The 25,149-nt window shown below is 32.7% G+C and overlaps 1 protein-coding gene across 1 annotated transcript in view; it reads left to right on the plus strand.

The window, feature by feature from the left end:
• Nucleotides 1-6,496: 6,496 nt before the first annotated feature.
• Nucleotides 6,497-25,149, plus strand: part of LOC145248133 (bcl-2 homologous antagonist/killer-like) — a 54,607-nt gene continuing 35,954 nt past the window's right edge. Inside the window, exon 1 of the mRNA XM_080109949.1 lies at nt 6,497-6,718. The gene's annotated coding sequence lies outside the window, so the exon portion shown is untranslated. The remainder of the gene's footprint in view (nt 6,719-25,149) is intronic.

Below are 25,149 nucleotides of genomic sequence, written 5' to 3' on the forward strand. Positions count from 1 at the left end.
TCATATCGAAGCCCCATCACCCGGATGACAAATATCGAAATTTCACGTCAAACGGACCACTAGAAGTTGGTCAACTGATCAGTTATCTTCGAGGGGGGGGGGCCCAAAAAACCTGCCATTAACGCTAAAACTTGAGATGAAAGATTCCTCTCCCCTAAGAATAAAACATATGTTCAATATCTGCTTTTGTTTTTCATTGTTTATACGGTCCCGAGCCCTGCTAGTCTATTATATAAATCTCACCTGTCTCTTTAAATGTATGTATGTATGTATGTATGTATGCCTAAAACTTTCGATAGAGGCAACAGATTATAACAAGATCAGTATCGTTTTGAAGCTCAACCTTTCGGACGACAAATATCGAAAAATTGGCTAAAAACATTAATTCCTTCACCCTCAACTGGGCACTTTTCTACAAGGAGAGGTCACTTTTTTCGCCAATATTTTCAAAAGTAATCCCCTGTTTTCGATTGACTAGCCTTAATTTAAACCTTCACTACTTCCGGTTTCGCGGTGGACGCAACAATAAAGACGTCACATTTTTTTTTCACATTCTTTTCCTCCTCGAGGTATAGGTTCGAGCCTGCCTGCTTACTACCACTTATTTTCTTTTTTTTTTTTTTTGTTGCTCAACACACACCTCCCAACACCCGGGCAACGCCGGGATTCCAGGCTAGTGTAGAATATATTTTACATCTCTGTAAAATTGTTGAAGCTTAAATATGTTTTGTATTCTTAAACTTATGTTTTCTCTCTTTCATTTGCAAAAACGCTATTGTTGAATTTAGCACTTGCGAAACGGTGATTCATTCTCAATATTCCTAAGATTCTTGTTTCTTGTTCTTTATTAGTTTATCTCAGTCGCAAATTTTAGCTTTTTTTTTTTTTTGTTACACAGGAATCACCACTTATCAAGACCCGGAGGCCACTCGAGGATAAGGGTTAAGGGGATATACATTAGTCAGTGTGATTATAGCGTAATAAACATAAGTAGTGAGAATTTTGTAAATTGGATTACTTAGGAGGGACGGTTCATCAAGAACTTGTTTACGTTGGACTTGAAGACAATCAGATTGTAGTCAGCTGGAAAGCAGGCAATCGGAAGAGAGTTCCACATGCGTGCAGTTCTAAGAAAGAAGCTTTGTTCACGGAATCTACATTTAGGTTTAGGCACAGATAAAGTGGGTGAGAAATTATTGATATTGGTTTTGGATAGACGAGTGTGAAAGTTTGGCGAGGGGGGACCATAGATTGAAGCTCAGCTAAACCCTTGCCATGAAAATAACGATAAAGCAGAAACAGACTCGCAACATCTCTTCTGTGGGGAAAAAGGTTGTAGGGGAGAGAAAAGGGTATCCCCCACTAAGCTACGGAGTCTATTTTGAACTCTGTCAAGGCAGGATAAACTGCTTCTATCAGCTCCTGCCCAGATGTGGTAACAGTACTCCATTGTTGGCTGGACCTGGCTTTTTATATAGATAGAGAATTATAGGAGTGAGATATCTACTGGAGCGGTAGAAGGATCCCACCATTTTTCCAGTGACCTTGGCAATGGATTTGATGTATGTGTTCCATTTCAGGTCAGGAGTAAAGTTCAAGCCCAGAAGCTTGTCAAAACATGAGGCTTCCCCAAGACAAGAGCCATTCATTTCAACCGATGCCAGATTGGCATCAGAGCGTAGATGATGTAGAGATAGAAGCTTGGTTTTAGATGCATTAAAAGTAACCAGCCACCTCTTTCCCCATTGTACCACATGCTCAAGATCAGAGGAGAGAGAATATTTTAATTGTTAGCATGGATTTTGAGAATCTCCAAAGATGCTACCATCACCTAAAAATACACTGTCAGAAAACAAGAGCTACACCACAGTCAAATTTGATCGAATAAATAAAGCAATGCTTAAGAATATTATTCTTTTTATTGCATTTTCATCCCAAACTAGACACGGTGCTACTTTGATGTTGGAGGCAACTATCTGGAACATAATTGCAGTAAGATGTCTGTTTGCATTTCTCTTGGACTTCTGCATGTCAGTACAGTCAGGAAAGCAGGAACCCGGAAGGGAATTCCAAAGTTTAGCAGTTCTGGGTAAGAAATTATTAGAGTAGAAGGCTTCTAGCATCTTGGGATTTCTACTGTGTAGGGGTGGAATTTTGCTGCTTGCCAGATTTGTCTGATGTATTTACATTGAGGGGGTACAAGGGCTTGTAGTTTGTTATTAAAATACTCGTAGAACAAAGTGCTCCCATATTTCAAAAGAACTTAAGATATCTGTATGTTAAATTGTTTTTTTTTTTTATTTATTTGCCTCCTCGCGAGGGCAAAGTCAGACACAAGGTCATTTTTTTATGTGGGCGGGAACTGTGGATTGGATTAAATAAAAATAGTCGAGAGAACAATTGAAGTAAAACAGGAAGAAGAAGGAGGGGAAGAAGGAGGAAGGAGAGGATGAAAAAAATATCAAATTAAAACTGTCAAGATAGTGGAAAAAAAAAAAGGTTCTTTTCTCAAGCTTCCGGATGAAACCACTTTCATATGATGGAGAGTGAGAGGATGATGAGAAGAAACCAAATAACAAGCCGTAAAATTGTGGCGTTGTCTTTGGTTTTGATAGAGGCCATTTTGGGGACCACAATAGCATCTTTGAGTGTTGCGAAGAACCACACCAACATTAAATATAGATTCAATATAAATATCATGGTTGTAGCAAAGGAAGAAAATGAAGGATATATATATATATATATATATATATATATATGATGGGACGATTCCAGCATTTTTCCCGATTTCGATACAATTACTGATTCCATACTAAATTGCAGATTCCGATTCTTTAAAAATCTCTAATTATTTAACTATAAAATTGTTATTTTCCCTGATTTTCCTAAAAACACATGTAAAATATGCAGATATTTTCCTAAACATCAAAATACACTTGTGGAGGATGATCTATCGATTTTAGCTTTACTGATATTATAAAATCAATAAATATTTATTATTTTATCATCATTACCAGCAATGGGAGATTTTGCTTTAAACAAAATCAAATCGAAAAAGAAAATTAAAAGAATCATTTTGGTATCTGAAAACAGGAATCAATTTTTCCGATTCTGATTCTGATACCCCCAAATCTTCTGATTTTTCCGATTCCCGATTCCAATTCTGATTAATCGTTCCAACACTAATATATATATATATATATATATATATATATATATATATATATATATATATATATATATATATATATACAAACATATGCCATAATTGACACACCGGTTCTCGTCAGATCACAGAAGTTATGCAATGCTGAACCTGACTAGTACCAGATGGGTGACCATTTAGGAATTCTAGGCACTGTATGTGCTTTCTGCTTATCTCAGCATTGTTTCCCATCATCCTGAACCTCCACTTGCCACTGGTATTTAACAATATCAACTCAGGAGATTGCATCACTCTTGCCACAAAAATTTCATGCACAGGCACCCTTACAGTGGGTATCCATAGTCTGTCAAGATCGAAGGAAGCCACCATATACAAACATGCATAATAAAATGAAAATAAATGAAACATTAATAGAATAGAAGGGTCAACAGGTAGCAAATGCTACTGAGTCACCACAAAACCCATTCCAAATCTGCCCCCGTTATCTAAAATAAATTGAGAAAGAAGTCAGAAAAAAATAAATCTAAAAGAGTGTACAATTTATTAAGAATAATAGCAGAAATCTATTTCCGGTTAAAAATCTACCTTTGATCAAGGAAAATAATTCTTACAATCAGAAATGGTATGGGTGAAAGCAGAGTAAAGACGTGTTTATATAATAAAAAAAAAAAAAACCAAAACCACTTAAATTTATTATTATATATAAATCTGGCAATAATGCATATTAACTTACTTGAGCCATCACTTGTTGCCTATGTAATTTATTTCTCTTTGCCTGATTCTTGTTAGTGTGTAGGAATGTACACATGAGATGAAGAAAACTTGTATGTAAGTCATTGAGTCCTTTTCTTTTGTAACTAGTCTCCCTCAGATCAGAATGCAAGAAAGGGTGTTGTTAAGTGACGTTCTTAGGTGCCTTTAGATGTGGGCGGCTGGTGGAGACTGAAGAAAACTGATTCTGTTGACCAAGTCTTATAGAATTTTCTAAGTTTGCACCGGCTTATTACTTTCACGTGTACGTAATACTTTTTGGGGTGTGGAACGATGTTTCATTGTATGAAAATATTTTTAGTTCACCCGTTTTTATGAAAACTTCCTTGCTTTGGAGAAAGAGGAGGAAAGTGAATTAAAATGGAGCGATGAAAGAAAGAGGATAAGAAATTAGAGCCATTTGCTTTTTAGCATTTGTGGGAATCAATTAGCAACTCAGTCGCCTCAAAACCTATCCCAAACCTGCCTCCACTATCTAAAATAAATTGAGAAAGAAGTCAGAAAAAATAAATCTAAAACAGTGTACAATTTATTTAATAGCAGAAATCTATTTCCGGTTAAAAATCGACTTTTGATCAAGGGGAATAACTCTTAAAATCAGAAAGGGGGTGAAGGCGGAAAAAAGACACATGTTTACATAATGAAAGAAAAAAACATGGCCACTTAAATTTATTGTTATATATAAATCTGGCAATAATGGATATTAACTTACATAAGCCATCACTTGTTGCTTACGTCATGACTAGGGCTAGGACAACAGAATATTCTTTTCATTGTTTTTACTCTCTAGTATATATCCGACACAGTTAGACACAGTTAATCAACTGAGAACCACATCACTCTATATAAAAGATATATAAGATATCAACGCCTATATAATCCAGAGTTCAAACAATGAAAAGAATATGCTGCTGTACTAGCCCTAGTCATGACACGTCATAAGAAGTAGACAGTGTGTGTCAATTTAACGATCCTGCCCAATTACATTCCACGATTTTTTATTTGTTTCATTTCGTTATTGTCTTCAAATATAATAAATAAGAATATTCGTTTGTGCTCATAGTTTAAAAGAAAAAAATAGGTAGATACCTTTCTTGATATTTGGTGATGAAATTGACTTGAACGCTTTGATCTGTTTTCTGGTGGAGTACTGTATTGTACATTTATGTGAGGAGAGGAGTCATGAGCTCCGACGAGAGGAATCATGAGCTTGTAAAGAACAGGGGTTGGCACCGCAAATTAAATTTGGTCCTCAAGTGAATTTTGTTTGGTCTGCCACATTAGTAATTTGCTTTATTCATGCAATGAAATAAAAACTTTTTGTAAAATATGTTTCTAAGTTTGCAACATAATACACACATTTACACACGGGACCCACACATTGTATACAGTCTACGTCGCAAGGAATAGAGCACAAGTAATAACTCGACTCCTTATTTATTTATTTTTTGTAACATTTATTTCCTCATTTTTCTGCCATGCATGACGTCTCATTATGACCGTGATGTCATCCATGTCTCTAACGTGATCATCCTCTCATTTGTATAGTTTTTTACTTTACAGTGACGTCATTTCAAATTTCATATACATTTGCACACATGTGTTCGCACTTTATTACATATATTCTTTTTCTTTTTTGATATTCTTGTAGTAAAATAAGTGATATCGTTTGAATATTGTTATATTATTTTCATCCATTATTTTGTTCAAATGCACAGAAAATTTATTTACATATTAAATTACATTGTTATCCTCCATGAAAATGTAGCCAAGATTGTTTGACCCTCCTTCTATAATTAACACAGCTTTTTTTGGCCCTTACATGCCAAAATGTTGCTGGCACCAGGTATAGAACTTATAAAATGATAAGCTTATAAAGAGAAACTAGGATCTACAAGCTTTCAACAACAGCAAAATTTGATGCAAGGCCATTTAACATGATTAAAGCTAGTCCCTCAGAAGAAGAGCACTCTTGTAAGTACCAAAATAGGCAAAAGAGTCCTATCTGTAATCCCGTGTGAGGGCGCCTAAGATGATTGAAAATTTTCTCTCTTCTCCTATCAAAGGAGGAGGTATTGCCCAGGCTGATGGCATCCCAGAACCGAACCAGCTGTTTGTTTACAAGTTTTTTTGAACCAATGTATTTCAGGTGAAAACATTATATGCTTACACATCATGGCAAAATTGGTATAAGTGCCAAAAATTACTAAAAATAAGCCAGCAGAAAAATAATTACAGCTGAAAATATAGATGATCAAGTTTACCAATTTAAGATGGGCTATAATGCTACATGTATTTTTGAACAAAAAAATCATCCACAATTACATCTGTAAAAAATGGCGGACTCTCAAGGGAGATAAGTCAGTTTGCCACACAGAATTGGTCACACAACTCTTCCATATTAAAACATACAATAAAACTCGATAATTTGACAGATTCTAGTTTTACTTGTAATTATTTTTTGTAGTTCTTTTTTTTTTTTTTTAATTTATACTAATTTCGACGTGTCACATAAATTCGTAATAATATTTTAATCTGCAATGCGTTGTAATGTAAACAACCACCTAGAACGATATGTCATTGCCACAATAAAGGGTTGTTATTCGTCAGATCCTTAGGTTACACAACAGATATCAAAGAGGACATCGGCTGTCATGAGAATAGAATAAGCATTGGAATAACCAGCAGAAATCTACTTCCGGTAAAGGGAGGTAACTCTTATAATCGGAAGTGGGGTGTGTGCGATGAACACGCATGTGTCTCTGTAAGGAGAAAAATAAGGTAAGATTCATGAAAGACGGTTTTTTGTCTCACTCTTTTTTAATTGCATTTTTTTGTTCTTCAACAACAAAGAAAATGTATATGCAGATGTTCTTCTTAAATATAAATGTATAACAGTTCATACATTCTTTTTTTTTTCGAGACGGGAGAGGAAGGGGGGGGGGTCTTTTGTTTTCAGTCTTCATTCATTAATCCGCTTCCCGCTTTCCCGGCGTGTTTTCACGTTCGCGGATTTATTTATTTTTATTGCTTAATCTGAGATTAACTTAAGCCCAAGCAATTAATCGCTCTTTCGTTTTAAACTTGGCTTTTTCTAGGAAAAAAAAAAAAAAAAAAAAAAATCTTAAATGGCAAGTTTATAAAAAAAAAATAAATAAATAAATAAAAAATATTATTAGCTGAATATTTTTTAAAAGCTATCAAATGTTTTCCTTTTTTTTTTTTCTAAGAAAATAAAGGTACTTTTACTTTTTTTTTCTAAGAAAATAAAGGTACTTTTACTATTACTGACTGCGCTGAAATAATAACATTAAGGCCATTCTAAACAGGGGGGGGGTATTTTTTTTTTTTTTTTGTAACTATTCTGTACTTTCACCTAACAATTTTAATAAACGAAAATGTAAAAAAAAAAAAAAAAAAAAAAAAAAATTGAGTATTAGAGCACTTATTGATCCGTGCTGAAATAATAACGTTATTATTTAAAAAGCCATTCTTAACATGGGTAGGGTGTTTTGTTTGTACTTATTCTATACTTTAACCTTACAATTGAATAAAAAAACATAACATAAAACTTTAATTAAACTTGGAAATACGATTTTAAAAAAAATAGCGCGGCCGGGGCGGCGGATCACTAAGTCTGCACTAGCACCAAAAAATTGAATTTAACTTGAAAATACTATTTAAAAAATAGCACACGGTAACATAAATGCATAAGTCCCCCCATAACAATATCTATGCATTTTTTTTTTTTTTTGATAATAAATCTCTAACTGATTTTAATGTTTCGATTTGTCAATCATTTAAGTTTGATTTTTATTTATCCAATGCTTTAATCTATCAAATTTTTAAAATACCTTATATACTTGTAAATTTAAAGTAAAAACAATTTTTCTATTTATTGTAAATTGACGTTTAACTAAAAAAAAATCAACAAAAAGGTCACATACAGAATACGGACCGTGCTAAATAACGTTATTATTACTAAAAAAAAAAAAAAAAAAAATTAAATGGAGATGGATGGGATGATGTTTTGTAACTTTTCTGTACTTTCATATAACAATTTGATGCTTGTGCGTGCTATTTATTATTGGACCGCGCTATTTTTAAATAGTATTTTCAAGTTAAATTAAAGTTTTACATTTTATTTTTATTAAATTGTTAGGTGAAAGTACAGAATAGTTACACAACACCCTCCTCTCCCCATGTTAAGAAAGACTTTCTAAATAGCGTTATTCCAGCACGATTCAATAAATGCCAACAATTTGTAACCATAATTAATAAGTACCAACAATTTAATAAAGGATACTGTAAAACTTGGGTACTAGTGCAGAGAGTGATCCGGACGTAAATAATAACGTTATTATTTAAAAAGCCATTCTTAACATGAGGACGGGAGGGTGTTTTGTACCTATTCTATACTTTAACCTTACAATTGAATAAAAAAAACACATCATATAACTTTAATTAAACTTGGGGGTTTGTATTACTGTACACATAGATTCGAAAAAGTTGTCAAAAAACAAATATATAACAAATAAATGTTATCAAAGGCAAGATAAGTTACTTTTCTACCAAACTGGATATAATTCACGTGTTTTTATTCAATTTAACATGTTTATTCAGCTTGAAAAACATGCAGTGTTTACCGATGTATTGGAAAATTCAAAATGGCGGCCGACTCTCTCTTAAACACGTTAAGTTCGGGAAAAGGTGTTATAAATAATAAACTAGAGAAAATACTGTTAGAAATTCGCTCAATATATATTACCGTGACATAGGTTGACATATATTCGGTGTTTTTTAAATAGTATTTTGTCTAGTTTATTATTTATAACACCTTTTCCCGAACTTAACGTGTTTAAGAGAGAGTCGGCCGCCATTTTGAATTACCCAATACATCGGTAAACACTGCATGTTTTTCGAGCTGAATAAACATGTCACATTGAATAAAAACACAAAAAATATATCCAGTTTGGTAGAAAAGTAACTTATCTTGCCTTTGATGACATTTATTTGTTATATATTTGTTTTTTGACAACTTTTTCGAATCTATGTGTACAGTAATACAAACCCTGGGGGGGGGGCAATTTAATTGATGTGATTTTTGCTATTAATTCAATTAATGTTTTGATTCGGAATAGAGGCCGCTTTTCTTTCAGCAATGAACGAAGTGTGTGCACACGCGCGTAACAACAATAATAAAGTGATGATAAACCAACCGGAAACAATTGGTTTCGAACCAATTAAGAGATAAGGAGGATGCGCTATCGCCTTTTTACCAACTAACCGACGGTTATCTTTACGATTGCTGTTTCCACTTCACTTCCAGTTGCCCTTCCTCATGTTAATGTTTTTGACAACAATGGTATCTACGTATTCCTTGTATTTTAAAGATGATTATATCCAAAAATTACGAAAATCGATAAGGTAGAAAATTATTAAAGAAAAAAAAATTTTGAAAACGATCGTAAGACACAAGAGAGTTCAAAATAGTTGTAATTTTCCGTTTCGATTTAAACAAGATGGCCGCAATTTTTCACTTGCTAACACGATGTTTTTTTTCTTTTTTTCATAATTCAGTAATATTCAGGCAATTTCGACTGCATAATTTGGCACTCACCGTTGTAATTTATTAGACTTGACAAAAAAAAAAAAAAAATTATCTGAAAACTCCATTTATCGATTACAACATTTATTCCTAAGCGTCTGTTTTTCTAAATGATAACGTTATTATTTAGAAAAAAAAGCCCTTAACATTCCCATGTTAAGGGCTTTTTTTTTTTTTTTTTTTTTTTTTACAGTCTTCTCTTACTTTCACCCAACAATTTAGTAAACAAAAGATACCGTAAAAATCAATTAAAAATGAACGGCAACCGGAAGTGAAATGAAAACAATAATCGTAAAGATAACCTTATCGGCTTTAAAACTATACTTATGAGAAATAAGTTGCACAGAAACGTCGACAGTCTTGCATTTAAGTCCCGACACCGTCAAATCACGAATATTACGAATTATTAGTTTTAAAATAAAAATAAAATAACTTATAAAATGAAACATTTCTTAAAAAGTGTATTGTTGTCTTAACAGAAAAACGAACAAAAATAAACTCTGAAGTAATGAACCACGTAACAAAATATAAATTTATACAAAATAAAACAACTTTGAAAATGAAACATTTCTTTAAAAGTGTATTGTTGTCTTATGCTTTTAATAATTCGTGGAAATGCGTGTCCTTTCTCACGCCGTCTCCACAACTCTTCCATTAGATGGGAATGGAACAAATTTTCATATGTTTTTAATATTAATTACATATCTTTTTATTTTAAAACTAATAATTCGTAATATGACGGTGTAAAATACTGATGTGACCCTTCTAGAGTTGTCGAACTTTGCCGGGATTTAACTGCAAGACTGCCGAAAAACGTCTATATTTGTCACGATGAAATCTACAAAAAAGTATTTTTCTATACGAACGTGAGAAGGGCCTTAATGTAAAATTTTACCAAGAAATCATTAAGCCAATTAAACTGATTTTGCCCTGGAATGAAACGGACCTTTCTGTGTAGCTTACTTGCCAAAGTGACAAAAATAAAGATCGACAGCAGGCGATAATTTTTTTTTTTTTTTTTTTTTTTTTTTTTTTGTTAATTAAACTTTGGGTTAAAATGTGCTTAGTATTACGCATGTTATCTGTTTGAAAAACACGTTTTTCACAACATGGGGTCTTACGTGATAACGCCATGTTATTTTGATATATTGCACAACCCCCCCCCCCTCAAAAAGGGATGGACCTGTACGAGAGTGCCCACCCCCTAAAAATGCATGTTTTTCATCTTTTTAAAATGTGTTGAGTTTTTTTTTTCCGACGATTATCATAAATTATACACTCAGCAGAAAAAAATTTTGAAAAAAAAAAAAAAAATGACTTTTAAGAAGGGGTTTCACTTTCTCGTTATATCGTTCTAATCACGTGACACGTCGTTAAAGAAATGGACAGTAAGCAATGTAGTAGAAAGTTATAACGAGGAAGTGAACTCCCTTTCTTAAATATCAATTAAAAAAAAAAAAAAATTTTTTCAGCTTAAGTTTGTAATCTATGATAATCGTCGAAAAATTTAGTTAAAAAGGGTGTAAAACACATATTTTTAGTCACTCTCGTACAGGTCCTCCAAAAAGAGTATTAAAACATCTCCCCCACCCTCCATACGTAAAATGGATTTTTTTTTTAGCTCCAAACAGTTGCGAGAGTAAGAACTTTTTAATATATTCCCTATACACTAATTTCATTTGAATTTTTAAAGAAAGTGTTCAGACCGGCAAACTTTATTGCTACTAAACTCTATTAATGCATTGAGCACTGTTTATATATATATATATATATATATATATATATATATATATATATATATATAATAAAATTTTGTTTATCGTTTTTTCTACATACTTTCTTAATATTTTATAATTTAATTATCCTTTATTTTAATTCTTTATTTCTTCTTTGCTTGGCCCGTTTTTTATCTGCATTTTCTGTTTTAGTCTTTAAATATTCCTATCTATCTAATATATCAATCTACCCACACTTTCATATCTTGTATGTATATGTACTTATATTTTACTATATGCATTTACTTACTTTCTTGCTTTTTCCTAAATTTGCAGATACCGGCCAGCCTCTCCCCTTAAATAACTTTTATTTTTATTTATTTATTGTTTATTTATTATTTATTTTCTGTTTATTAATTAATTAATTTATTTATTTTCCATTTAGTGTCTTTTAACAACTATTGCTTACATTTTCTTAAGTAATAACCTGTACATTTCAGTTGACCTATATTATTTTGCCCTATATATTTTTTCGCGCCTTTTAACATTTCCTGTCTGGGTCATTTTGACATTTGTTTTTCTATTTTATATTTAATTCTATCACCATTTAATTTTTTCCCTCTTCTTCCTTGATCTTTCTTATTTATATTTGTCTCGGCAGCAGTGTGAAAAGCATATCTTATTTTTCTTTTATTAATATTATGGGATTTTTTCCCTTTTCCCGTGTACATATTTGTGAATTATTCCATGGATTTCGGCCTTTGGATTATTTTGGACCATCTTCCAATTACGGGATTTTCTTGGATTTTACTTGTGCAAATGGAAATTCAATTAACTTTCTTGAAGTTATATATTTGGATTTTACCGTCATTGGATTATTTCTTTCACCAGACTATCCATTCACGTGTAATCACCTTTTTCTTCACTTTTTTTTTATCAAGTAAGATCTTTGACTGACTTGTTGTTTCATCAAATACTTTGTATGCAAAATCCGATCCCGCATTTTGCTAATTCCTATCCTCTGATGAGAAGGAAAGTATTTTGTCGAAACTCCGGATTAAGGACCATCCACTTATCAAGTGTTTCTTTTTCAGATTAAATATGTTTTTAACTCATTTTCAAAGTGTTTTTAACATGTTTTATTGACTGTTTGCTCGTATATATGCGTGTGTATATATATATATATATATATATATATATATATATATATGCAGGTTTCATTAAATAGCACAGATAACTCTTGCTTGTTTTTCTTGTAATCCTCCTTTTCTCTTTGTCGGATCATTTTCCGAAGGTTTTTTTTTTCCGAGTGAAAAAAGAAATTTCCCATAATTGCGAACGTTTTCAACCTGCATTGGTCATCCTCGGGAGAGTAGTAAAAAATGAAATTGAAAAATGAAAGTAGCGAGATGAAATAAAAAGACGATTAAAATCGCTTAAAATCATTAAAATACTCGAAAGCACTTGAGTGTGCCCTCCATTTCGTTTTGAGTCTGGTTAATCGTTGGTGTATTAATGTGGATAAACTTAGCTACTTAGCGCTACTTATGTATTGATTACTGTTGGAGTAAGTATTAAACTTAGGAAATTAAAAGCATGTATATAAATTCCTGAATAATTTTCATTAGGGGCTCAATTTTTGCTTAAGCAATATTACCTGGTTGTTTTATCTCTGGAAAATATTAACCGGGAATTATGTATAATTTATTGGATGAAATTTACAAATTAAGTCATAAGTCATAAAATGAAAAATACATACAAGAAACTGAAGGCATGAAGGCTGAAGCCCATAAGACATTTGGGGGAGAGGGGATCAGTGAACGACGGTGCAAGGTCTTTCTAAAAGATCTATAAAACTTTGAAGAATACTCTTGGCTGGCACCATTCACTATAATACCGCATCCACACCGTGGAGTTAAACCTACTTAATAAATTCTCCAAATGTTTTTTATAAAAATTGTGTATATGCGCACGTGTGTATTTTTTAATTTTATTTATTTATTTATTTTTATTTTTTTTACAAATGCAAAAACAAAAAGAAGTTCGCTGAAAGAAGTGTTTGAATTGAATTTGATATTGCAAAATTGGGTACTTGTACAGTTTAATCGAGACATTCAAAAATAAAAAATATCGAAAACAGGTTATATTGTACGTATCTGTTTTGGACTGAAGATCTCCGAAAAAAAATTTCATTTAATTTGATCGAGTAGTTTTTATTTTACTGCAGAAAAATGCGTTTTTATGAGAGCGCGTTGAAGTCAGCCATTATGAAATTTATTGAACACGCCACGGAGAGATAACTCCAGTTAAAGCACCGACACTCCCTCCCCATCTTTATTACTACCTTTTCTTCCTAAAAATCGAACCTTTTGCGCGATATAACAAATTGTTTTTTCGCTGTAAAAAAAAAAACAAAAAAACTACTTGATGAAATTAAGTGAAATTTTTTTTTCGAAAAACTTCGTTCCATAATGAATACGTACAATATAACCTTTTTTCGATATTTTCATTTTTGAATGTCTGTATTAAAATGTACAAGTACCCAAAATTGTAAAAAGTTCATAGTGGGGAAGAGTTAAGACACCAAAAGATTTTATATATATATATATATATATATATATATATATATATATATATATATATATATATATATATATATTGTGTGTGTGTGTGTGTGCGCGCGCGCATTCTCTCGCTGGACGCTGCACTGATTACATCACATCATAAAAAAGAGGAAACGAAAACGAAAACGAAAAAAGGCAATTCTAAGAATTGAATTCATGTTTTATATTTTATTGCTGAAAATTCTAACTTTTATTCATTTATCAAATAATTTATTTCATAAACTAGAACTTATTTTTGTCGTATTTTTTAAAATTTTATTTTTAATTTTTAACTAGTTTTGAAATTTTTTTTTTTTTTTATATCAAACTCTAATACAAATAGAAAACAATGAAATGTATTTGTCAGCGATTTCCCATGTGATCTCCAATTTGTGCGACTTTATGTAAACTATCGGCTGTGTTTATAATATATTTTTATTATTCACGTTTTCTTTGGGTTACGAACACAAACGAACCGTAAATAATTGGCCATTATTAGCATTTAAACTTAATTTTTTTATCGACCGTTTAAAGTCTTTGAAATCACTTTCGAATGGTGACGAAATACAGTTACCATTTTGTTTTATTAACAATGGATTTAAAATAATTACTGACTTGTTTAATCTGTGGCAATCGTTCGAAGTGGATTTGGAACCTTTAAACTGCCGGCTAGAACTAGAATATAAATTCTGACTTTAATCAAAGTTTTTTTTTTTTTTTTTTTTTTTTCATGGGTTTCACCACTTATCAAGGCCCAAAGGCCACTCAAGGATAAGGGTTAATAGGTATACATTAGTCATTGTGATTTTAGCATAGTAAACAGTGGGAATTTTGTAACTTGGATTACTTAGGGGGACGATTCAATTAGAACTTGTTCACATTGGACTTTTTTTTTTTTCATAGGTATCAACACATTATCAAGGCCAAGAGGCCACTCAAGGATAAGGGTTAAAGAGTGTACAGTAGAAATTGGACAATATAATAATCATTAGTAATGAAAATTTGTTAAATTTGATAACTTATATGGAACGGCTCATCAAGAACTTTAAGAAGTTTAAAAGTCAAATTGAGTTTTTTAAGGTACAAGTGGCTAAAACTGTATGGGGCAAGTAATTGAAACCTACTATAGGTAATCTATTGCAAAGAATATCATGGTGGAACAATCCAAATTGGACCGATGAGCCATGATCATCGATGTCTGCAAAAACGGACCTGATACACGAAGAGGAGGATTATGTTTCAGGTTCATTTGTGCTAATCTGCAAATATTTTTGTGCTAGTTCAGATAGTGGACAGATTTTTTTTTTTTTTTTTAATGTCGCTTTAAGCAAAAACAATATTACGTGTCATGTCGAAAATGGTAATATATCCAAAACTTACGAAAACTCATTGAGTGAAAAAAAGTTATTTATAGTAAGGTAATTTTTATGGAAAATTGGGTAAAATTGTATTTTTCTTACATGTTTAAAAAAGGCGTTGAAGAGTTCACACATAAGGGTCATAACTCGGAACGCATATTTTAGATTACATCATAATGGCGTCGAACTTTTGTACCCTATTGCGATTTTTTTTTTTTTTTTTTTTTAAACTAAAAATGCAATAGTAGTTATTCTGCTCGGTGAATTTTCCTAATTTTTGAATATATTACTATTTTCGCCAGGACAATTAAGTAATATGGTTTTTGCTTAAAATGACAAATTTAAAAAAAATCTCTCTCAACAAGCACCAATATTTTTGTACGTCATCTCAAACAAAACATATTGCCATTGAAGCATAAAGGGTCTGCCTGATTTATAGGGAGTGGGGGCAACTTGAATGTGGAGTTGAGTAGTAAGTTATCGTGGAAACAACATTCTATCCCTAATAGTGGCATTACATAGATATGAGATGCTGATACATGTGATAAGCTTTCTAACCCAGTGAAGAGAGCTTACCTATCGTCTTTGCAGCAGACTTGGTAACATTTTTCACTTCATGTTTTAATGTACTTGCAATAACCCTTATCCCTGAGTGGCTTCCGGGCCTTGATAAGTGGTGACTACTGCGTAAAAAAAAAAAAATGTTCCCTGATAATGTCAAGCCAAGGAGTTAAACCAGACTCCCAGTAAGTGTGTTATCGGCCCTGGCAATAGGTGGTTGAAAAGGTTCATATTTTTTTTTGGGGGGGGGGGGCTTGGTTGTGGTAGCATTAAATGTGACCATCCGTTTGTGGCCCCATTTTACTACAGACTGGAGGATCATTTTCTGTGGCCATTTTGTTTTTGATTTAAAAAGTAAAACTACATACAGATAATTAATAATAATAGCCAATAGTGATGGGACGATTTAATATTTTTATCGATTACATACTAAATTCCCCAATCCAATTCTTTATGAATCTCTAAATATTTAACTTTAAAATTATTTATTCCTGATTATCATTATAAAAAAACACGTTAAATATGCAGATATTTTTTTAAGCATAAAAATATACTTGTGCGAGGGATAATCTATAGATTTTAGCTTTTACTGGTAGTTTAAAATCAATAAATATTTATTATTTCATTATTACTATCAACATTGCTTAACTTATATGATCTGACGAGATTGTGATTTTGCTGTATATCCCAATACTAATAAATAGTACACCATATGCTAATTAACCGAAGAATAAAAATGAGATCCTACGTTTTTAGGTGATTACATGTAAACACATTGAAACGCTTGTATGCATTCATTAAAGATGTAATAATAAAAAAAAACAATTATTTTAAAGTGGGGTATATGTTTTGCATATAAATTTAACATAATTTTAACTGATTTTTGAACCAGCAGTTTCTAACTGAATAATGTTTTAAAGAGATGATTCATTTCTAAGAAATACAAAACGGCCATTTCTAAGAAATTGCACTTGAAAAAGGTTGTGTTCAAAATGTTTTTGATGATGACCTACCCTCTTAGTGCAGCGTAAAAAAAAAAAAAAAATATGACCTCTTGGAAATAGGCATGAACAAAACAACTACCCTTTCTCCTTAACATGCATGAGCACACACACACACACTTGATTTCCAAGATAGTTAAATCTTAGGCATTTTATTATTATTAAAAAAAAAATGAGTTCTGTCCTTAAAGCACTGTTTGTTTGGAAGTGGGTGATCATTTTTTTTATTTATTTATTTATTTTTTTAACTTTTACGATAAACTGATTACATACTCTAAAATGTAAACATTTTTCTTCTAATTTATTTTTATCATATTTTTGTTTCTTTTCAGGCTGTTTACATTTAATTGATTAAAAAAAAAAACACATTTTTTTGTTTTCGTGCTGGGGGTGTAATTAGTATTACAATGTATGGATATAATACAAATTTTTTTATAGGATTTTTTATAAATTTTTTTTTTTTATTATAATTCATTTTTATTTCAACAAATATGCGGTTAATCTATAATATAAATGGTAGTTGTATGTGTGTCCAGCTAAAAGTAAAACACTACAAAACAAAAACCCACAAAGTTGATATAATCTTGATCAACATTGCCGTGAATGAATGAATGATTTTTAGAATTAAAAGAAAATTATTTCTTTTTTTTTTTGCAGGGAGGGGGGTATGAACTGGACTAGGTGTCATAATGGGGGGGGGGCAGTCTTCCAACCATTTTATGTACTAATTTGTGAGGAAAATGGTTATTCATTTCTCAAGTAATTCATTATATAAAGGAAACTTGTCTGTATATTTATGTGAACATTCTGAGAGGAATGGACAGGTTGGAAGAGAGCTGGAGAGAGATAAAGAGGTAGAAGTTTTAATAAAAATATAGACGCACGTCCACTCTAATTTAAAAGAAAAGAAAAATCCTTATGCACCTACCACAGAATAAAAATGTCATAGTCTAAAAATCACATAGATTAATCATATTTTTTTTAACTAAGAAAACCAAATTTTATGATTTTCTTTTAAATAGTAAATCATAGCCATTAAAGGCTGATTTTGATCTCGGTAGTTCGGATTGAGTTGTCCCCCTTTATTGATTAAAAATGGCAGATCAAAACATAACTTTATCTCTTACTCATAAAATTTGATTTTCTTAGTTAAAAAAAAAAAAAAAAAACTACTTGATCAATTTTTTTTTTTTACATGATTTTTGGAATATGACATTTCTATTCCGTAATGGGTACATACAGCATAAATATTTTTTTTATTTTTGTATTTTAAATAGGTTGAACTCTGAACTTGTGACAAAATATACTCCGCTTTGCCCTGGACAAGTAACCCTGCTGTTAACAGATAATTTCCATCTAGGTAAATCGGACACCCTATTGTTGTAGTCATTTAAGTAGGATATCAGTGAAGCAAATCCTTTCGTCTCGCTTTCAGAATTTTAATTTTCGTTTGTGTAAACTGTGACGTATTTTTCATTTGCAACTTATTTTTACTTATTTTGTTTTTACATTGTAACAATGATGAATAGAAAAAAAACAAAAAATGAAGAAATAAAAATTTCCAATAAGGATTGGCCAATCAAAATGTCATCTTTGAAATAAATAGTGAATCTCTTTTCTTTATGTGACTAGTCTGGTTGCCCGGCATTGCCCGGGTGTTTGTGGGTGTAAGTTGAGCAAAAAAAAAAAAAAGTTGTAGGCAGGCAGGCTCCAACCCGTGACGTGAAGGCGGAAAAGAAAGTGAAGGTGTGTGTAAGGGTGTTTGTTGAGCAAAAAAAAAAAAAAAAAGAAATAGTAGTAATGAGGCTCGAACCTGTACTGTGAAGAAAGAACAGAAAGTGAAAAAAAACAAAACATGTTTGCCGTTGCATCCATCGCCAAACCGGCAGTGACGTAGGTTTCAATTAAGGCTAGACAATTGAAAAGAGGCAATGAGAGACTTTTGAAAATATTGGCGAAAAAAGCGCCCCTCCCTGTAGAAAAGTTCCCAGGTGAAGGAATTAATGTTTTTGGCCAATTTTTTTATATTTGTTATCCGAAGGGTCGAGCTTTAAAATGATACCGATCTTGTGAAAATTTGTTGCCTCTGTCGAAAGTTTTAGGCAAACATACTTACATACATACATACATACATACATTTAAACAGACAGGTGAGATTTATATTATAGATGAGCAGGTGTTGTATTTCTGCTGTGCTTACAAGAATGATGACCTGCTGATACATGAAAATACTAGCATGGCTACCTGGCATTGCCTGGAAAAATTTTTATAATAAAACTTCTATGTCTCTTTCCATCTCTTTTTCTCTCTCTCTGCACCCCCTCCTCTATTTTACTCCTCCCTCCACCCCCTCCTCTATTTTACTCCTCCCTCCACCCCCTCATCTATTTTACTCCTCCCTCCACCCCCTCATCTATTTTACTCCTCCCTCCACCCCTCATCTATTTTACTCCTCCCTCCACCCCCTCATCTATTTTACTCCTCCCTCCACCCCCTCCTCCATTTTACTCCTCCCTCCACCCCCTCCTCCATTTTACTCCTCCCTCCATCTCCTCCTCCATTTTACTCCTCCCTCCATCTCCTCCTCCATTTTACTCCTCCCTCCATCTCCTCCATTTTACTCCTCCCACCACCCCTCCTCCATTTTACTGCACCCCTCCATTTTGCTCCTCCCTCCACTCCCACCTCCCTTTTGCTCCTCCCTCCACTCCCACCTCCCTTTTGCTCCTCCCTCCACTCCCACCTCCCTTTTGCTCCTCCCTCCACTCCCACCTCCCTTTTGCTTCTCCCTCCACCGTTTTGCTCTTCCCTCTCCCCAATCCATTCTTTTTCCTCTACCCATCTCATTCCTCCCTAGGTGGACTGTTACGTGCTTGTGTCTAGGGGATATTAAATGCACAACAAGTATAAATAAAACTCTAAAATTTCAGTTACGAAGAACAAGAAATATTTATTGTACATAAATAAAGTCAAAAACAAGGAAAACTTTATTTTAAAATAAAGAATAAACGAAACAATATATTCAAATATTAAATATGCTTTTTGTACTACTAGAGATTTGAAAGCATTTGGCAAGACCTAAGGGAGATAATCAGGTTTAACTTCAGTCTCATGTTTTTATTGAGACAAAAGATCAAGTAAAACATAATATTGAAATAATTTTTTTTGGTCAGAGAGAAAGACAAATCTTTATATTTACCAAAAGTCCAGTTTTTCTTCAAGGGATGCAGGTTACTGATCCTTTTAAATAGGTTCCTTTCGGCTGGAGAATTATCCTAAAAATTTTGCTGGAGTTAGCAGTAGTTAGCATCTTAGCTCTTAACTGCATAACTAAAGAGTTTATGCAAACAGCGTTCTTTTATAGTTTTGGTGGATGGCACATTCTAGTATGATTCAAAATAGAATACTTTAATATTCTACATCTTAGAACATTCTAGAATCTCTCCAAAAAAGACATTTTTTATTCTATAATTATGTAATTTTTGATAGTATTGGTTATACATTTTGATTATTATTATAAGAAATGGTAATATCTTAATACTTTTATGTAAAAAATGTCCTCCCATAACAGGGCATATGCACAGACAACTCTCCATTATATAACAGCTTCCTCCAGAAATGAGTTGCCGTTTTCTTTGTAAATTAGTACATATTAACACTGAAAAACTGACCCTTTTTCCCTTGACAAAAACTGATCTAGTTAACCCCAGAGAATGAATAAATTTCTCTAAATTTTACATATTATTCATCCGGGGCAACACTGATCAAGAAAATACCAATTTTGTTGGTATTTATTTTATTGCCTTTTTACTTTTAGCCGGACATACAAACTTGCACACATATATAACTGCCCTTTATATTAAAGATTAAAGAAGATAACAATATATTGTTATTGTTTGTAATCGATTGTTGGTTGTTAGAAGTGAGATGTATGCACAGGAATTTGACGGGTTTATTTTTCTCAATGCCCAATCGTCCACCAAAGAAATATTGCAATATATTCATTTTTAAACAGTCATAAATTTAGATTTCAATTTCTTGTACATAAAATACATTATAATTCAAAGTTCTCTAAATTTTCTTTTAATGGATACATGGCATTTTTAAGGAATTGCAGCATATTTATGTGCGTTTACTGCAGATTATTTGGAGGCCATTAATTTCTGGAGATATTCTGATTCCTTACAGAAAAATACACTTATAGTAAATTTCATTGCTTAATCTTGTGTTTTAACAAAGATATAACATTTTTACTGAAAAAGTAGTATAAAAAATGTGACAAAACGCATATGGTCTTAAAGAGGGAAAAATATCCAAAAGTGAAAGGCACAAAAATAGTCATAACTTAATTTTAATCCGATTCAAAAAAAACAAAAACGTTTCATGTTTCTTTCTTAGATCATCAAGCTCTTTCTATGTATGCTATTGTTGAGATATTTCAAGCAACTTCATTTTTTTCATGTGTATTGTTAATGACGGTTAGGAATAAAGATTCAAGTATTGATCTCTTGATAATAACTGGGTAGCAGATATATACTCTAATATATTTCACATTGTCTGCTCAATTGGCAATCGTTACTATGTATTATTGTGATTACAGGACGCAGAATTGTTTAGTTTGAAACCATTTGTTTTCAGATGTGGCAATAAAACGGATGTAACACGTGTCATAAAAATGTGTGAAGTAAACAATTTGTCAAAAACCACAGATGGCACCCCCAACATGGTTGACTGTGATGTAGGATTTCTAAAGTGTTCTACAAAATGAGATGATTTTTCAATGCATTTACTCTGTGCTTGTGAGGGTTGAGGGTATTTGTTGCATGGAGAGAAATGATGTCAGAATTATATAATGGATGTGATGTGAGTCTTTAAGGTGGGTTTAATTAAATCTGATAATCTCAGAGAAAGATTAATCTGCACAATATGGGGAGATGTGTGCTCATACAACGGGACTTCATGATTAACTAATGTAGGATTTCTAAGGTTTTTTGAAAAATATTTTTGTGTTTTTTTTTTTTAAATTTTTTTTATTTCAACACATTAACACTAATTTATAGCCTGTACTTATGAGGGTTGAGAATATGTGTTGCATGGAGAAATATGTGCCTTAAAGACAAGTTTGCATCTGATGACCTTAGAAACGTTCTGGACATTATAGGAAGATTTGTGCAGAACGAGAAACTGATCGTATGGCCATGTTAAAAGAATTAGTTAGTGGATGTAGAACAGTTGAGGTAGCAGGTTCAGTTTGTAAAAGAAAGCCAAAGAAAACATGAAAGGAAGTGATAAGATTGAACGACAGAATGAGGGATGATAAAAACCTGGCCAGAGATAGGTTAATTTTTTTCCAATTTGTTTTTTTTATATACTTAAAGAGGCACCTGGTGTTGCCCAGGAATAAAAGTTGTTTTTATATATAAGAAAGCGAAAACAAAACCCATTTAGAAGCGTTCTTTTGAATCGGTAAAACCATATTTTATTTCATTATTCTTAAAGCAATTTTTATCGGAAATTCTGGAAACGTCCGATTAAATAAGAATTATCTTCATTAGATTCCTCATAAGATCTCATAATGGAAAAATCGTTTAATCTTGTTATAGGGCTTTGTTTTAAATAAAATATTGTCTTTACTCTTTATAGATGGTAGGTGAAAACCAAAATTTCAGTCTGATTTGGACTTTTAAGAATGCTATGAGTCCGTCAGATTTTTTAAATTTCCAAAGAATCTACAAACAGTCAGAATATTGGAAGACTTTATTAAAAACAACTCGGAATCAGATATTTTGAAATTCTAAGAGTCTGACCTTATCCCTTGCAACTCCACAACCCTGGCGTCAACATAGACCTCATATCATTATAAATTTGTATGTATTAACATTGAATCACAACTTTTAAGCAGCTTGATTCTGTTGACATCAGTTTTCCCAGTACGAGAACCATCCGATTATCCAGAAGGGAGTTGGAGAGGTAGTGAGTGCGGAGATTGCTAATAAGCCTAATCCGTGCTTGGAAAGTTCTGTGTTGCTCTACAGCAGCTTTCCTGTCACTTTTATGTTTTCAGGGCACCGTTATGAACAGCAGCCCGCCACTTGGTCCTATTTGAAACTGTCTGCTCCCATAATGACGAATCAACATTGAAGGCTTTCAGTGATGCCTTTAGAGTATCTTTAAACCGTTTTCTCTGGCTGCTATAGAAGTGCTAGTCCTGGATATGACCTTAAGCTATATCCGATAGTGAGGCCCCAGCTTGTGGGTTTTGGGGAGTGTGGAGCCACCCTTTAATTGCCATTGCTTCCAGGTCCACTCTGACCTGGAGTGATAGTACCTGTTAGGGACCCAACAATGGGTTAAATAGAAACCGACTTGAAAAAAAGACCCAAATATATTCTATTAAAATATTTTTCTTCAAAATCACTGGATTCAGCATTAAATAACCTGAAAAGGGTTGATATGCCATAAAACAACCAACCAACCAACCAACCAAGCCATAGAAGTGCTTGCCATGCTGGAGCTTACCAAACAGAAGCTTCCTGTAGTTTAATATGCGAGCTACATGTACTTACAAGAGGAACTTTTTTTTTTTTTTTTTTACATGGAGGTCACCACTTATCAAGGCCCGAAGGCCACTCAGGGATAAGGGTTATTGCGTGTACAGTAATCAATGAGATAGTATTGTAGTAATCATTAATATTTTGATAGTGTCTTACTTAAGGGGGCGGTTTGTCAGGAGTTTGTTTATGTTGGATTTGAAGACGTCCAAGTTGTAGACGGGTGGGAAACAGGCAAGCGGCAGAGAGTTCCACTGGCGTGCAGTTCTAAGAAAGCTTTGCTCATGGAATCTGTTTGGATTTAGGCACAGATAAAGAGTGGGAAAGATTATTGAGAGTAGTTTCAGCCAGACGAGTGTTTCTTGTGAAAGATTGGCGAGGGGGGGAGACGAGGGATTGGAGCTCAGACGAGCACCTGCCATGGAAATAGCGATAAAACAAAGACAGCCTCGCAACGTTACTTCAGTGGGAGAAAGGCTGCAGGGAAGAGAAAAGGGCATCCCCCACCAAACTACGAAGTCTATTTTGTACTCTGTCAAGGCAGGATAGGCTGTTTTTAGCAGCTCCTGCCCAGATGTGGCAGCAGTACTCCATTCTTGGACGTACTTGGCTTTTATGGAAGTTGTTAACACGCAACAGTGAAAGTGTAGGTTTGGAAATGATTGGATTTTAACTTTGCACTCTCGGTTCGTTGGTCCGCATCAGTATTGATTTCAATACCACTATCTCATAATCATCTTAGAAAGTTTTCAAATGTGTAGACACAGTGGCCTAGAAAGAAAATGGCCGCTGAGTTCTTAGAATGTGCCTAACAAGTTTTGTAATTATGACAACGATTTCATGCAGATTAAAAGAATAACAATATTCCAACTTGTCATGAAGTCGTCTGACAATTTCAAAATGATTCAATGGATTGCTAAGCGTTGCTTAGTAACCAATTCTTAGAGATGTGGAATCTAATTTACCATGTGCATTGAATCATTATTTGTAAATGGTTGGAGATGGAAATGTCAAAAAGATCAATTTTGACGTTCAATACAAAGAAACGCTTTTTTCTTTTTTTTTTTTTTTTTTTTTATGAAGCAAAGTTGCAAAGAATTATTTTTTATAATTTATATGTTGAGTAGGGATTTGTTTCAATTTGGACATAAAACTCAAACTTAACAGCCATTTTTCTTTCTAGGCTGCTGTGTCTTCACGTTACCAATGTACACCCCTTTTATTAAAAATGGCGAAAGGTAAAAGAAATTGTGCTTTGCCATTATTTGTAATAATATTCATATAATAATACCATCTAAATCAGTAAGAACAATTCAAAAAAAAATGTCTCATTATGGATATAGAGTGAAATATTTCTTTCCAAATTGATTTTAAATGGAGGGGCGGCTGATTCGCTTTCTCTTTAATATTTGAAATGGTTTTGTCTGTCAGTTGTTTTACTTGCTAACTTTTATGCGACAAGACGGATATGTATTTATAATAAATATACAAATACACATTTGTCTTTTTTATAGTGGAGGATGTCTGACATGATGTTTATGCGTGCTTGTGGGAATTTAGAATGTGATTTTGAAGCCTTGAAAATGTCAATTCCTTAGAAATTTCACACTAGAATTAAAATTATAGGCCCAAATCAAGTATCTTGGTTCATTTGTATTGCTTCAAGCAAACCCAAAGATAAACGTGATTCATAAATATATGCTTGGAATAGAGACAACTTTGTTTTTATGCTGCAAAACTAGGAAATTACAAAAAGTATGAAGATAAAAAAATCCAGCATTATAATTAATTTGTATTGTTCAAACTATTATACTC

Source organism: Euprymna scolopes, chromosome 26 (genome assembly GCF_053919585.1).
Source record: "Euprymna scolopes isolate OS-2025 chromosome 26, ASM5391958v1, whole genome shotgun sequence".
In the NCBI taxonomy this organism is placed as follows: domain Eukaryota; kingdom Metazoa; phylum Mollusca; class Cephalopoda; order Sepiida; family Sepiolidae; genus Euprymna; species Euprymna scolopes.